Here is a 13,462-nt window from a genome sequence, read left to right as displayed (position 1 = left end):
TTGAAATTATAATCAGTTAAGCTTTTGATGCTTGAAAACAAGAGAGATCAGAGTGATCAGTGAAAGCCTATTAAAATTACCAGGGTTTGGTCTGGAAGGGGACAGGGCCCACCATGGTGAAATTCAATATGAATAAACCTTTGTGAGGGAACCTAAAAATTTTATTTCACTGACCCAAATCTGCTAGAATGCTCAGAGTAAGACATTGTATGCCTCTTTATATGCCTCTTAGGGTTTGTGTATGATAGATGCTATTTAAAAATTTTTATTTTTATTTCTGAGAGAGAGAGACAGACAGACAGCATGAGCAGGGTAGGGTCAGAGAGAGAGGGAGACACAGAATCTGGAACAGGCTCCAGGCTCTGAGCTGGCTGTCAGCACAGAGGCCAATGTGGGGCTCAAACCCACAATTCATGAGATCATGACCTGAGCCAAAGTCGGATGCTTAACCCTCTGAGCCACCTAGGCCCCTGATACATGCTATTTTGAACCATCATTCTCAGATTGCTGATCTTTTGAAATTAAATGGATGCACTTCATCCTCTTAAATAACATGTTATTTGAATGCATACTGGGAATTTATTATGCTTTTTTATAAGTGATACTATAATGTCATTAGAATACTAGCATTAACATTATTTTTTTTATTGTTTATTTATTGTTGAGAGAGAGAGAGATACAGAATGTGAGCAGGGGAGGAGCAGAGAGAGAGCAAGAGTGAGAGCGAGAGAGAGAAAGAGGCACAGAATGTGAAGCAGGGCTCCAGGCTCTGAGCTGTCGGCACAGAGCCCAATGCCGAGCTAGAACTCACAAGCTGTGAAATCATGACCTGAGCCAAAGTCAGATGCTTAACAGGCTGAGCCACCCAGACGCCCTAACTAACATTTATAAATGACACTGCTACAGGTTTTAGGCTGGTATTTGTATTTACTTTCACTTACTTGGATACTGGCTTTGAGGAGGGAGTTTGCTTTTACCTAACACAATTATAGGTATCAAATTGAGCACAAGTGGGATAAATGTTTGTTCAGTTTCTCTTTGTAAAAGACTCCTTGCATTCTGGAACATTGGTTTGACATTGTTTCTGTTTGCCTTACCAGCATCTCTTCCATTGGGAGCTCTTCTTTCTTTGGAACTCCAGTATGGTATGTCTGTATTTTTTTCTCTTTCTTTCATTCTGTTTTTCTATTTTTTTAAGTTTACTTATTTTTTAAATATAGTACATTGTCTAGTTGATTTCCATATAACATACAGTGCTCACCCCAACAAGTTCCCTCCTCCATAGCCATCACCCATTTTACCCTCTACCCCACCCCCCATCAACCTTCAGTTTGTTCTCTGTATTTAAGAGTCTCTTATGGTTTGCCTCCGTTCCTGTCCTTAACTATTTTTCCCCTTCCCCTCACCTATAGTCTTCTGTTAAGTTTCTCAAGATCCACATGAGTGAAAATATATGGTATCTGTCTTTCTCTTAGCATATTATTTCACTTAGCATAAAACCTCCAGTTCCATCCACATTGCTACAAATGGCCAGATTTCATTCTTTCTAGTTGCCATGTAGTATTCCATTAGATAGATAAACCACATCTTCTTGATCCTTTTGTCAGTTGATGGACACTTAGGCTTTTTCCATGATTTGGCTATTGTTGAACGTGCTGCTATGAACATTGGGGTACATGTGCTCCTATGCATCAATACTCTTGTATCCCTTGGGTAAATTCCTAGCAGTGCTACTGCTGGGTCATAGGGGAGTTCTATCGTTAATTTTTTGAGGAACTTCCATACTGTTTTCCAGAGGGGTTGCACCAGCTTACATTCCAACCAACAGTGTAGGAGGGTGCCCATTTCTCCACATCCTCGCCAGCATCTAGAATTTCCTGATTTGTTCATTTTAGCCACTCTGACCAGCATGAGGTGATATCTCAGTGTGGTTTTGATTTGTATTTCCCTGATGATGAGGGACGCTGAGCATCGTTTCATGTGTCTGTTGGCCATCTGGATGTCCTCTTTGGAGAAGTGTCTGTTCATATCTTCTTCTGCCTATTTCGTCACTTGATTATTTGTTTTTTTTCAGGTATGGAATTTGGTGAGTTCCTTATAGATTTTGGATACTAGCCCTTTATCTGAAATGTCATTTGCAACTATGTTTTCCCATTCCGTCAGTTAGTTTTGTTGATTGTTCCTTTGCCGTGCAGATGCTTTTTATCTTGATGAGGTCCCAATAGTTCATTTTTGCTTTTGATTCACCTGCCTTTGGAGATGTGTCGAGTAATAAATTGCTGCGGTTGAGGTCAAGGAGGTTGATTCCTGCTTTCTCCTCTAGGGTTTTGATGGTTTCCTGGCTCACATTCAGGTCCTTTATCCATTTTGAGTTTATTTTTGTGTATGGTGTAAGAAAGTGGTCTAGTTTCATTTTTTTGCACGTTGCTGTCCAGTTCTCTTAACATCATCTGTTAAAGAGGCTGTCTTTTTTCCATTGGATACTCTTTCCTACTTTGTCAACGATTAATTGGCCATACATTTGTGGATCCAATTCTGGGTTCTCTATTCCATTGGTCTATGTGTCTGTTTTTGTGCCAATACCATACTGTCTTGATGATGACAGCTTTGTAGTAGAGGCTAAAGTCTGGGATGGTGATGCCTCCCGTTTTGTTTTTTTTCTTCAATATTACTTGGGACATTTGGGGTCTTTTGTGGTTCCATACAAATTTTAGGATTGTTTGTTCTAGCTTTGAGAAGGATGTTGGTACAATTTTGATTGGGATTGCATTGAATGTGTAGATTGCCTTGGGTAGTAATGACATTTTAACAATATTTATTCTTCCAATCCATGGGCATAGAATGTTTTTTACATTTCTTTGTGTCTTTTTCAATTTCTTTCATAAGTTTTCTATAGTTTTCAGTATACAAATCTTTTACATCTTTGGTAGGTTTATTCCTAGGTATTTAAGGGTTTTTGGTATAATTGTGAATGGGATCAGTTTCTTGATTTCTGTTGCTTCTTTCTTTTTATTTTTTTTAAGCTTACTTATTTATTTTTGAGAGAGACAGAGACAGCATGAGTGGGGGAGGAGCAGAGAGAGAGGGAGAGAGAGAGAATCCCAAGCTGATAGCACAGAGCCTGATGTGGGGCTCAAATTCATGAAACCATGAGGTCATGACTAGAGCTGAAACCAAGAGTTGCATGCTTAACTGACTGAGCCGCCCAGATATTCCTACTGCAGTATGGTTTTCCAGTCTATAAACCACTGCTCTCTCACCCTCCTCCAAGGATGAGGGCTGGCTTATAGTTCCAGTCGACCGTTCACAGGCAGCAATCTAAGGGGACGGTTTATGAATATCTGCCACCATGTTTCCTCTGTTTCCTGTGGCCTTGTGTTTTACCTCTTCTGTAATTCCGTGAGTTGGTCTGTTCTCAAACAAATAGCCCACCAGTCTCTCTAGTTTTTAAATGTTCTTATGTTTGGAAACTAAATGAAGGTCTGGATACCCAAAGGAGGTGGCTGCTGATGGAGAGCAAAGCCAGACCTTGGAAAAAGATGAGTAGTTGCCTATGACAGAGAGGCCCATATGTAACTTTGCTGAAGGCTCTTCCTTGCCATTTTAGGACTAGCTGAGTAGCTGTCTGGGTTGCTAGTTCCCGGTTTATACAGCCATTACAACATCTTGTCTCACATGTTTATGGGAAGGGTATTAAAACAGGTGGACTGTCATGGGGAGATTTTTTTTACCCAAATATCTAAATTTAGCTATCATGAGTTTTATATAAATGTTGAATAAATAAGTCTCCAAGATATAAACTTTATAGTTTTCCAGATACAATCTAAAACCCTTGTCAGCTTTCCTTTCAATATGTTATAAGTGAGGATTTACAAATCAAATATCTAGCAGAAGAAAAGCAGATTTCATGTGTCTCAGCTCTTGTATAAAAATCAGTTAAGTATGACCTCTTTCTGTGGCTTTTATCCTGAGCTTTTGGCTGCAAAGGCAAAAGTTGTTTATAGGCCAGTTAGTATAATCTCAATATTGATTCCTACCTCTTAAGTCTTCTTCAAAGCTTTTGTCAAAACACTCACACAAGAATCAGAGTGGGGAGAAATTGATTTTGGAGAGCAAATCTTTCTTTTGAATACAAGTTTAAAAAACAAACTGTGACCTAATCATTCTCCTTTTTCACTTTTACTAGTGCAGTTTATTTTAGCTTTCAGTTGTTGTCCTGTCTTGGTAAATAATAAGGTAAACATCTTTTTATATGCCAGCTGGTGGGTGTCAGGAAGAAGTTAGAGGGAGAAGGTAGCTATGTATAAGCTGCTGTCGAGGACCGTACACTCAAGCTTGACTGGTCTAGACATGACTTGCTTCCTATCAGTTGGAGTGCTGACACAGGAAACTGCAATAAAGCAGCTACAGAGCAGAAATCTTAAATTTGGCATTCTTTGGCTGAGATAAATAAGCTCCTATGAGACCTGCTGCATTTTCTCTCAACTAACACTTGCTGGGCCAAGAGAATTGTAAACGCATCCATTTTATTTTTGCAAAAACCCTCCAGAGAAGTGAAGCTCAAGACTCTGGACTCAGTAAGGCAGGCAAGGCATGTGGGCTGTGAGATTAGCAGGTGAGTTTTAAGACAGGGAGCCTAGAATAATCCAGAAGGCCCTGTTGGAGGTTAAATTCAGATTGAAAGCATAGTGGATAGTGACAATGAAGTATCTGTCTGAATGTTGTGAACACTGCAGTATATCTCACGATAAGGGAAAGGAAATGGAGACATAATTAACAGAAAACTGGCTAATAATGGGATACAGGAGGCAGAGACTTGTCAGACGCCTGGAAGCACAGAGCCTATGTATAGTGATTTTTGTGGGGACTTGTGCATTTACCTTTGGTTAGAGGTGGAGCTGATGAGGACCTGTTTTCACGGTCTCCTGTAAGTCTAGGTCTTCATCACTTTAACTGTTAGAGTGTAATATATTCAGGAGCATTCTTGAATTAGCAGTTAGATTCCAGATACCAATTGATTCCTCCAGGCAAAAAATCCTTCATAGTAGACCAGGTGGTGGGTTTAATCCTGAACTCTGATGAGCTCTGAACCTTCCTTATAACATAATCCATTCCATTGCAGGACATTAGAGCAGGTCTCTCAGATACAGGGCAGAAAATAACTTCTTAGTGATTCTAACATAGTAGAGAGGAATGAATAAAATATGAATGCGTGGGTGAGTTCACATGAATAGTGGAGATTAGAAGCATAAATTCGCCAGACTGATGACTTGCACCACTTTTAAGGGTTTTATGCACTTAACCTGTAGCTTCTAGCATGAGTGAGAGATACATAAGTATTGGAAATATATAATGTCTGTCATTTATATATATTCTGCCCAGACTTGATATGCTCATGGATCTCCACTTCCCCCAGCAATGGCCCTTGAAGTCATCGCTGTGTGGTCTGTGTCTGATGTTTGGAACTCCACCCATAACATTGCGTGAGATGAATAGATCAAGGACTTAGTGAGAATGGGATTTGCACTTTCTTCCAAAAAACACTGTGTGTGTAGACAAGCACCATTAATTGTGTCATAGTATTGTGTGTAAAAAAGCCGTAGTGTCAGTCAAACATAGATATTATGGACATCTATAAGGAATTCATGCTTGAGAAGCAATATTCTTTAAGGAGAATTATTTATCTAATTTTAATCCTTTTTGGGAAACAGAAACTTGATGGTAACATTTTATTGAGAATATGAGATCTGGGGGTTCCTGGGTGGCTCAGTCGGTTAAGCATCTGACTTGGGATTCTGTGTCTCCCTCGTTCTCTGCCTCTCCCCTGCTTTCACTCTGTCTCTCTCTCTCTTAAAAATAAATAATCATTAAAAAAATTAAAGAATACCATGTCTTTCATGGGGAGACATTTTTTATGGAAACACTTGCATAGATTGGATATAGAAATCAAATTTTTTTAGACTCACAGACATTTTATCCCAGAAAAGAGAATTTAAATGTAAAAATATAGGCATATGCATCTTTATTAATATAATTACAAATATATTCAGTTGTCAACTCTAAATGCTATATTATGAATATACATGTACTTTATTTCTTCTTCAACAAAAAATGGTGAGGAACCTTAGCTCTTATAATGAGGGTTTTAATTCCTCTTTTCTTGGGCTTTAATGACTTGCTATGTGACTGTGGTTTTACCCCACCTGACGTGATAGGGAAGGTCACTTGGAATAGAAGACACATACTTACTGTGTGTCTTAGCATGGAAAGTGTCAGGAACCTGAATGAAAAGGGGAAAAAAAGCCATAATCCCTGCCCTCATGGCGCTTGAAATTTAATTTGGAAACAAACGATATTATTCAAGTCATCTTTTAAACAAATGGGAATTGCCACTCTACATAATACGGAAAAGAATCATGAGAACCACAAAGAGGATGATTTGGCTTTAGGTAAGGAGTTTTCGGGGGAGGCTTCCCCAAAGTGATGGTCCATTGCATTCTAGTGTGAACAAGGATCATTAGGGGATATGAATATTCTAGACTGTGGAGATGAATTATCTATGAGGCAATGAACAAAGCCGAAGTGGCTCAAGTTGGATCAGCAAGGGGGGAGCATGGTGTGTAGTGAGAGTGAGGTTGTTGATAGGTTAGAACAAAACCATGCTGGACCTTTTGACCATGCTAACGAACCCTGTCTTTTTATTCTAAAAATACTGGGTATCCATCAAAAAGATTCAGAAGTGGGGAGATGGAGCCAAAAGATGGCTCTAGCCTGAAGGTGGAGAATTGAAGGGAAGTGGAGGTCAAACTTGGCTTTTTTCTGGAAGAAGAAATATCATAGCTTTTGGATTTGCAACCATTAAACGTTTGTTGTCAGTACATTTTTTATTGTGGATCGTTTTTGGAAATGTCTTTCCTTTAGTACTTTCTACAAAATGTGTAATCCTAAGCACTCATTAGAGGGAAACGTTCTGTGTTTTTGTGGTGCTTTGTCTTCTAACCTGAGCATTCTTACCTACATCTGCGATGTCTGTTGTCATGAGCGCTATGCTCCCTATCACGGGCCACACAAAAGACAACAGACTTTTCTTGTTCTTCTTAAGCTCTTATGAAATAAACCATAAACTGAGGATTTTGAGGAGAGATGTCTTGGAAACTTATTCCTGACATTTGGGACAAATCTCCTACCCAGTTGTTTAAACTAAGATCCTGCCAATTTCCTCTCTAGAATCATGTGTTTTGAAAATTAATTTGTGAACCAGTTTCATGAAAACCTAGAACTGTTTTTTTTCTATGAGTGCATGCTTTTCAAACTGAAATAACAGTTTGCATACGAGCTTGGACTACAGGTTTTAAGGAAAAAGAAAGGAAGGGAAAAAATGTTCTCAAAAGCCATTAGAAAGCTATTGTGTGTTTGACAGATGGTATTTTCTCACCTAACCTCACAATCAGATGAGGAAGTATTATTAACATCCCTATATTGTAGCTAAGAAAATGGATTTATTATTTTATAAACTTATATATGTAATTCTTGTTACAGACTAATGCCTTCCAGCTTCTCTGTAATACCTAGGGGGTGGATCTTTCTTTCTTTAGCTGTAACAGTGAGGTTAGATAGTACACTTTTATCCCTTACAGAGCAAGGCTGGGGAGTCTCCTTACTCTCAGTCACTAGTAATGCCATACTAGGGAAAGGGCTTCAGGCAGGATACGTATAGACTGAGAGGTGGGGAAAATTTTTCAGGAGATGAGATCCATCACTATCACCACCTCTGCCATCATCACCATCACTATCTCTCAAAATACCACTATAACTGCTCTCATCATTGCAATTATGGCCACTTACTTTTGCTGGTGGTAGTAGCATAGTTATCGGGGCAGCTATCATCAAAACACCACCGCTGTTTCTACTGCCTTACTTTTATCGAAGCTATCCTGTGAGTGGAACCACCACTATGTCTGCTATTTACCATCACCATCATCACCTTGATGCCACTTCATGAAGCTAAGTCAACTCTTTTCACTTTATACATGTGACTGGATTTATCCATAAGGGATTCTGATCACAGTTTTAAAGTTCTCCGCAGCCCACTCTCAGCCTCTTAGAGAAGAATACCAAGTCTATGAAAAGCTATAGACGACAGGTTTCTCTAGAAAAAAGCACTTGACCATGGGAAGGATAAAGAGGCACATGCTAAAAGAGATAATATGAACTGAAGAAGAACAAGCTACTTCAGAAGAGAGTAAAGATCAAGTAAGTTAATACCATCAAAAGAGACAAGTTGTAAGTAGAGGGATTGAAGAATAAATTAATGAGAGAGTTTGGAGTTAATTGAGAAAGGAGAAAAGATATAGACTATATAGATTAAAAGCCCTTTATTACTACTGTAGATAAATCATTAATCACCACATACTTGGGGAGGTAAATGAAAGAATTTGCCATTTTATATTTATCTGACTAGTAGGAATCCATAAGATACTCTAGATACTGATCATTCAGAACAAATGTAAAAAGAAAAAAAACAGGGACAGAAATTAAAAACAAAAAAAAAATGGTGGTAATAGGCCATCTCAGGTGATATTCTTTTTCTTTTGAATAATAACAATATTGGTCAAAACCTGTAAATTTTTATTATTGTTTGTCCCTCTTTTGGCTGTAGGAAAAAGGAAAAATTATCACCTAAGTCCCTTGGATATATTATTTCTATTTGAAATGAAGCCTCAATAGCTCGCCCTTGATTGGGAAACAAAGCAGCAGCCTAGGGCATCCACATAAAAGTAAGATGAGCGCTCATTAGGCAGAGCGCACTCTGGCTAGTTCTCTTAAAATATAGGAAAATACAAATTTCACATCAAACTCACAATTGTTCCTCCTTAAACCCAAACCCCTAAGCTCAACAGGAAATCCACTATCTGAACCTATAAAATGAATCTATGACTATAGCTCTCTTTCTGAGAGAGATTTTTATGTAGGTTCTAGATAAATTAGAAAACCAAGTTCTGTCAATAACATATGTAGTCAAATTAAGGTCAGGATAGAGCTTACTCTTCCAAAAATACGTACAGTAAAAAGAAAATGCTTGATAACCTTGAAAATGACCTCAACAGAAAAGTAAACAACCAAACGAGAGTAATCATGGAAACAATATAACCTAGTTTATATTTAGTTATAATCAGTAGTAGTCCAAACTATACATGCAAATGCATTAAATTCTCACTGAAAATAGCAAGGTTCATAAGCATGGAAAAAGCATCTGTTTATTATATGCAAGTGATACAGCAAAAATAATTGAACAGAGGAAATTTGAAAAGGATTGAGAAAACAGTGTAAGGAATATTAAAAAGAGAAGAGGAGTATATACTTTAAATTGGAGAATTTAAAAAGCATGAATACAAAACAGAATACAGGATTAAAGTTGAAATTTTCTGAAAAAAGATTTAACTTATGAGCATTTAACAGTTGTTAACATAGCAAGGAGATATGTAAGTCCCAATTCAAAGAGATGTATGGGAAAAATGAAAGATGTAAATCAGCTTGATTCGGATCCACTTGAAGACAACTGTTAAGATAAAGTCTGAGGTCTTAGCAGGAATCCTGAAGTGTCAAGGAAACAGACTTCTGTTCCCATTATCCAGCACTAAGTTCAAGGAAGTATGCGGATCAGGCCAGTTGGCCTGGGGAGGCTGGGTGTGAAATATGAAATATTGTTTTAGTTTTGGCATCTTTGGGAAGTTTTTAAAGTATTTTGTCTAGAGGTTACTGTTTGCCAGCATCATAGAATGCATTATATGTCTGTCTCTGAGATTAATGAGATGAACTGGCGCAGGTAAGAAGTCTGCAACACAGATCCATCCAGCTGAGGCTTCATGTAGAAACACTGCATTAATGCTGGAGGGAGAGAGCTATGCCCTCAGGAGTATCACGTGACACACACTCAGATGTCATTTTGCTAGCAGTCACTTGGCATTTCTTACATCCATGGCTTGATTTCTTTGCTCAGTTTTGGAAAATTCTCTCCCCTTACCTCTTTAAATATTCCCTTGCCTCGTTCTTTCTTTTTTTCTTAGTCTGGGATGCCAGTACTGGGAATCTTGATACTTCAATCCGGATTTGTTTTCTAAACTATTTTTCAAGATTAATAATTAACTCTTTAGCTGTGTCTGATCTTCTTTTAAATACACATGTACTGGGTTCTTAATCACATATTCATTTCCACTTGACTTTTAGAATTTTAAAAATATAGTTTTTAGTCATCTAAATGCTACATCTTATTTGTATTCATGAGTATACTAATTTTAGCAAGTTTATTACTGTTTTTTATTTAGACAACAACATTTATTAACTATATACTGTCTATCAAATCCATACCAAGTGTTGGTGTTAACAAAAATGAATGAGGCTTGGTCTTTAATTGTTTTATTTATTTATTTTATCTTATTATTATTTTATATTTTATTTTACTTTTTTTACTTAAATCCAAGTTAGTTAACATATAATGTAATCATGGTTTCAGGAGTAGAATTTAGTGACTCATCACTTACATGTGACATCTAGTCCTCATCCCCACAAATGCTCTTCTAATGCCTATCACCCATTTAGTCCATTCCCCCACCCAAAGCCGAACCAGGACCCTCAGTTTGCCCTCTGTATTTAAGTCTCTTATGGCTTATTTCCCTAATTACAGCAAGTTTAAAGCCTCTGTGTGATAATCTAATGTACAGCTCACCTGTGAATCTGTTTGATCTTTTTTGTTTTGCTTTTTAAGTAATTCTTGTCCTTTTTCATAACTGCTCATTTCTTTTACTGAATAATAGATATTATAGATTGAAAAATTTAGGAATTAATTTGAGACTCAGATGATATTATTCATTGGAAATAATTTACTTTTGCGTTAGTCAGGTAATGAGGCTAGGGATAGATCAACTTTAATTCAATCAGGGATTGAACCCATGGCAGCAGACCTTCAGCCCTGTTTCTTTTTCTTTTCTTTCTTTTTTTTTTTAAATGTTTATTTATTTATTTCGAGGAGAGAGAGAGAAAGAAATAGTGAGCTGGGGAGAGGCAAGGAGAGAGGGAGAGAGAGAATCCCAGCAAGCTCTATATTGTCAGTGATAGAGCTCCACACAGGGCTCAGTCTCATGAACTGTGAGATCATGACCTGAGCCAAGATCAAGAGTGATGTTCAACCGCTCTGCATACTGAGCCACCCAGGCACCCCACAGCTGTACTGTTTCTGATTCATTGTTATTCTTAGAGTTTGGCCTTTCAGGATCTCTTGTATTTCAAACAAACAAACAAACAAACAAATAAACAAACACCTGCTCTGATCCCCTCTTCCCTGATAACCTTCATACTATTTTTGGTCTCCCAGCTCTTTGAGCTTTTCACAAGCTCTCAATTCTTCAGTCATCTTCAGATTAGTAAACTCTGCTAAATTTATGCAAGTGCCAGCAGTCTCTGGTATTTCTATTCATTTTTACCTGTAATATAGGATATGTTTTTCACTTCTCTTTTAGAATTTAAAATTCTCTCACTTTTGTTTTGGAATTTTGAAATTTCATCTAAAAGATTTGGGGCTCATTCCATGAGAAAGTTTGTGATTTTTTTGTTAACAATGACAAATTTTATTTTATTATTTTTATTATTATTTTGATTATTTCACTCTCTTCTTTCTGGAATTTCTATTATGTTCTAATATGTAGAGTTTAGATTTTTCTGAACCTATCCTTGTTGTTTTCAGAAAAGGCATAATAGTGAAGTAGTAATGAAAGTAACTTTATCAAGTTTCAATGCTTTATTTTACAATTTATTCAGCTCTTTATACAACCTAAAAGATTATCCCCAGATTTCATGGCAGATAGATAAATGTTTGTATCACAGTAGTCCTCTAGAGGGAGGTTACAGTATCCTTGCCCAGTGTGACTCTGCTGGTATAATAGGCTAGAGGGAAATGGGAATGAAGTCATGGATAGATTTGTGAATCCAGAAATTGGCCCTGCCATTGGAGACCAATCCATACAACCTTGACCAAATATAATCTGATTCTATTATGTCATTCAGATAGGATAGAGGGAATGAAAGAGACTAGAAGAAATTTTACTCAAGCCTTAGGGGAAGGCCAAGAAAAAATATTTTTAAGTTCTATGGTTTTAAATTCTATGATTGTTCTTTAATAAAATGGTAAAAAATATATAAATAAATTTTAGTTCACGGATGAGCTTAGGGAAGTTTAGAAAACTACGTATGCCTAAATTTCATGTTGAGAAAAGATAATTAATTATACATTTTGCAAATTACTCTGAGGAAAAAAAAGTAGGTAAAACATGTAATTATTAGCTCTCACTTGTCCAATGTTTGGTGTGACTGCTTTAATTTCCAAATCATTAATTTCCTCTTCACTTGTGCCCATTTTATTGGATTTTGTCCCTTTAGCAATCAACTTTAAAACACCCAATATCCTTAGTTATAAAATTTTTGGAGATAGCCTTGCTGAGAATACAGATTTGAATTTTAAAATTATTTGTAATTTGCATTATGTTTCTTTTTAATTCATCATAGTCCCTTTTATGTTGTTAGATCTTTACTCCAAATGTTTGATAATTCTTACTCATGTTAAGTAAGAGCTAGACTGAGGAGTGTGGGTGGCTCATGTGTTCTTAACAATTGGCCAGTTAGTTTCCACAATAGCATTTTTTGTGAACAGAGAGCTGATTGTGGGCTCTGGTTCAATGGAAAGTATTTTTCAAGGTAGTTTTGTCCTCTGGATGCAGTGATAGAAAGCTCAAGCTGGGGATCACCCAATGCCAAATGGGATTTGGGGAGGTAGGGGAATTACATGTATGTTTAAAGACTGCTATTTTGAACTAAAAATCTTTGAACTTTAAAAATATAATAAAGGCACTGGTAGTGGATTCTAAAAAGAATACTCTTCCCACCTGTATCATATTTTTAGATTTTTAATTTGTACTTAAAGTTATCTGTCTGTCTGTCTATCTATCTATCTATCTATCTATCTATGAATTAAGATTCATCTTTGGGGCACCTTGATAGCTCAGGGAGTTAAACATCTGAATCTTTTTCTTTTTCTTTTTTTGGTTCAGGTAATGATCTAACATTTGGTGAGTTAGAGCCCTGCATTAGGCTTTGTGCCAATGGTGTGGATCCTGCTTGGGATTCTCTCTCTCTGCCTCTCTCTGCCCCTCCCCAGTTTTCTTTGTCTCTCTCTCTCTCTCTCTCTCTCTCAATCTCACTCACTCTTAATAAATAAACTTTAAAAAAAGATTCATCTACATAATTCTCAGGTTGTTTTTTTAAGCCTTTGTGAGAACTTTGATAAGGTTATATTAAACATCTCATTTTCTTTTCCAGTTAAAAAGAAAACATTTTGTTATAGTTCTCATTCAGATCTTGTGTCAAGATCACTATATTTCTTGAGTGCATGTTTTTTTTAATCCTTTCACTG

This window comes from Hyaena hyaena, unplaced genomic scaffold, assembly GCF_003009895.1.
Source record: "Hyaena hyaena isolate Hyena2069 unplaced genomic scaffold, ASM300989v1 scaffold_1054, whole genome shotgun sequence".
In the NCBI taxonomy this organism is placed as follows: Eukaryota; Metazoa; Chordata; class Mammalia; order Carnivora; family Hyaenidae; genus Hyaena; species Hyaena hyaena.
This window is presented reverse-complemented; position numbering follows the sequence as displayed.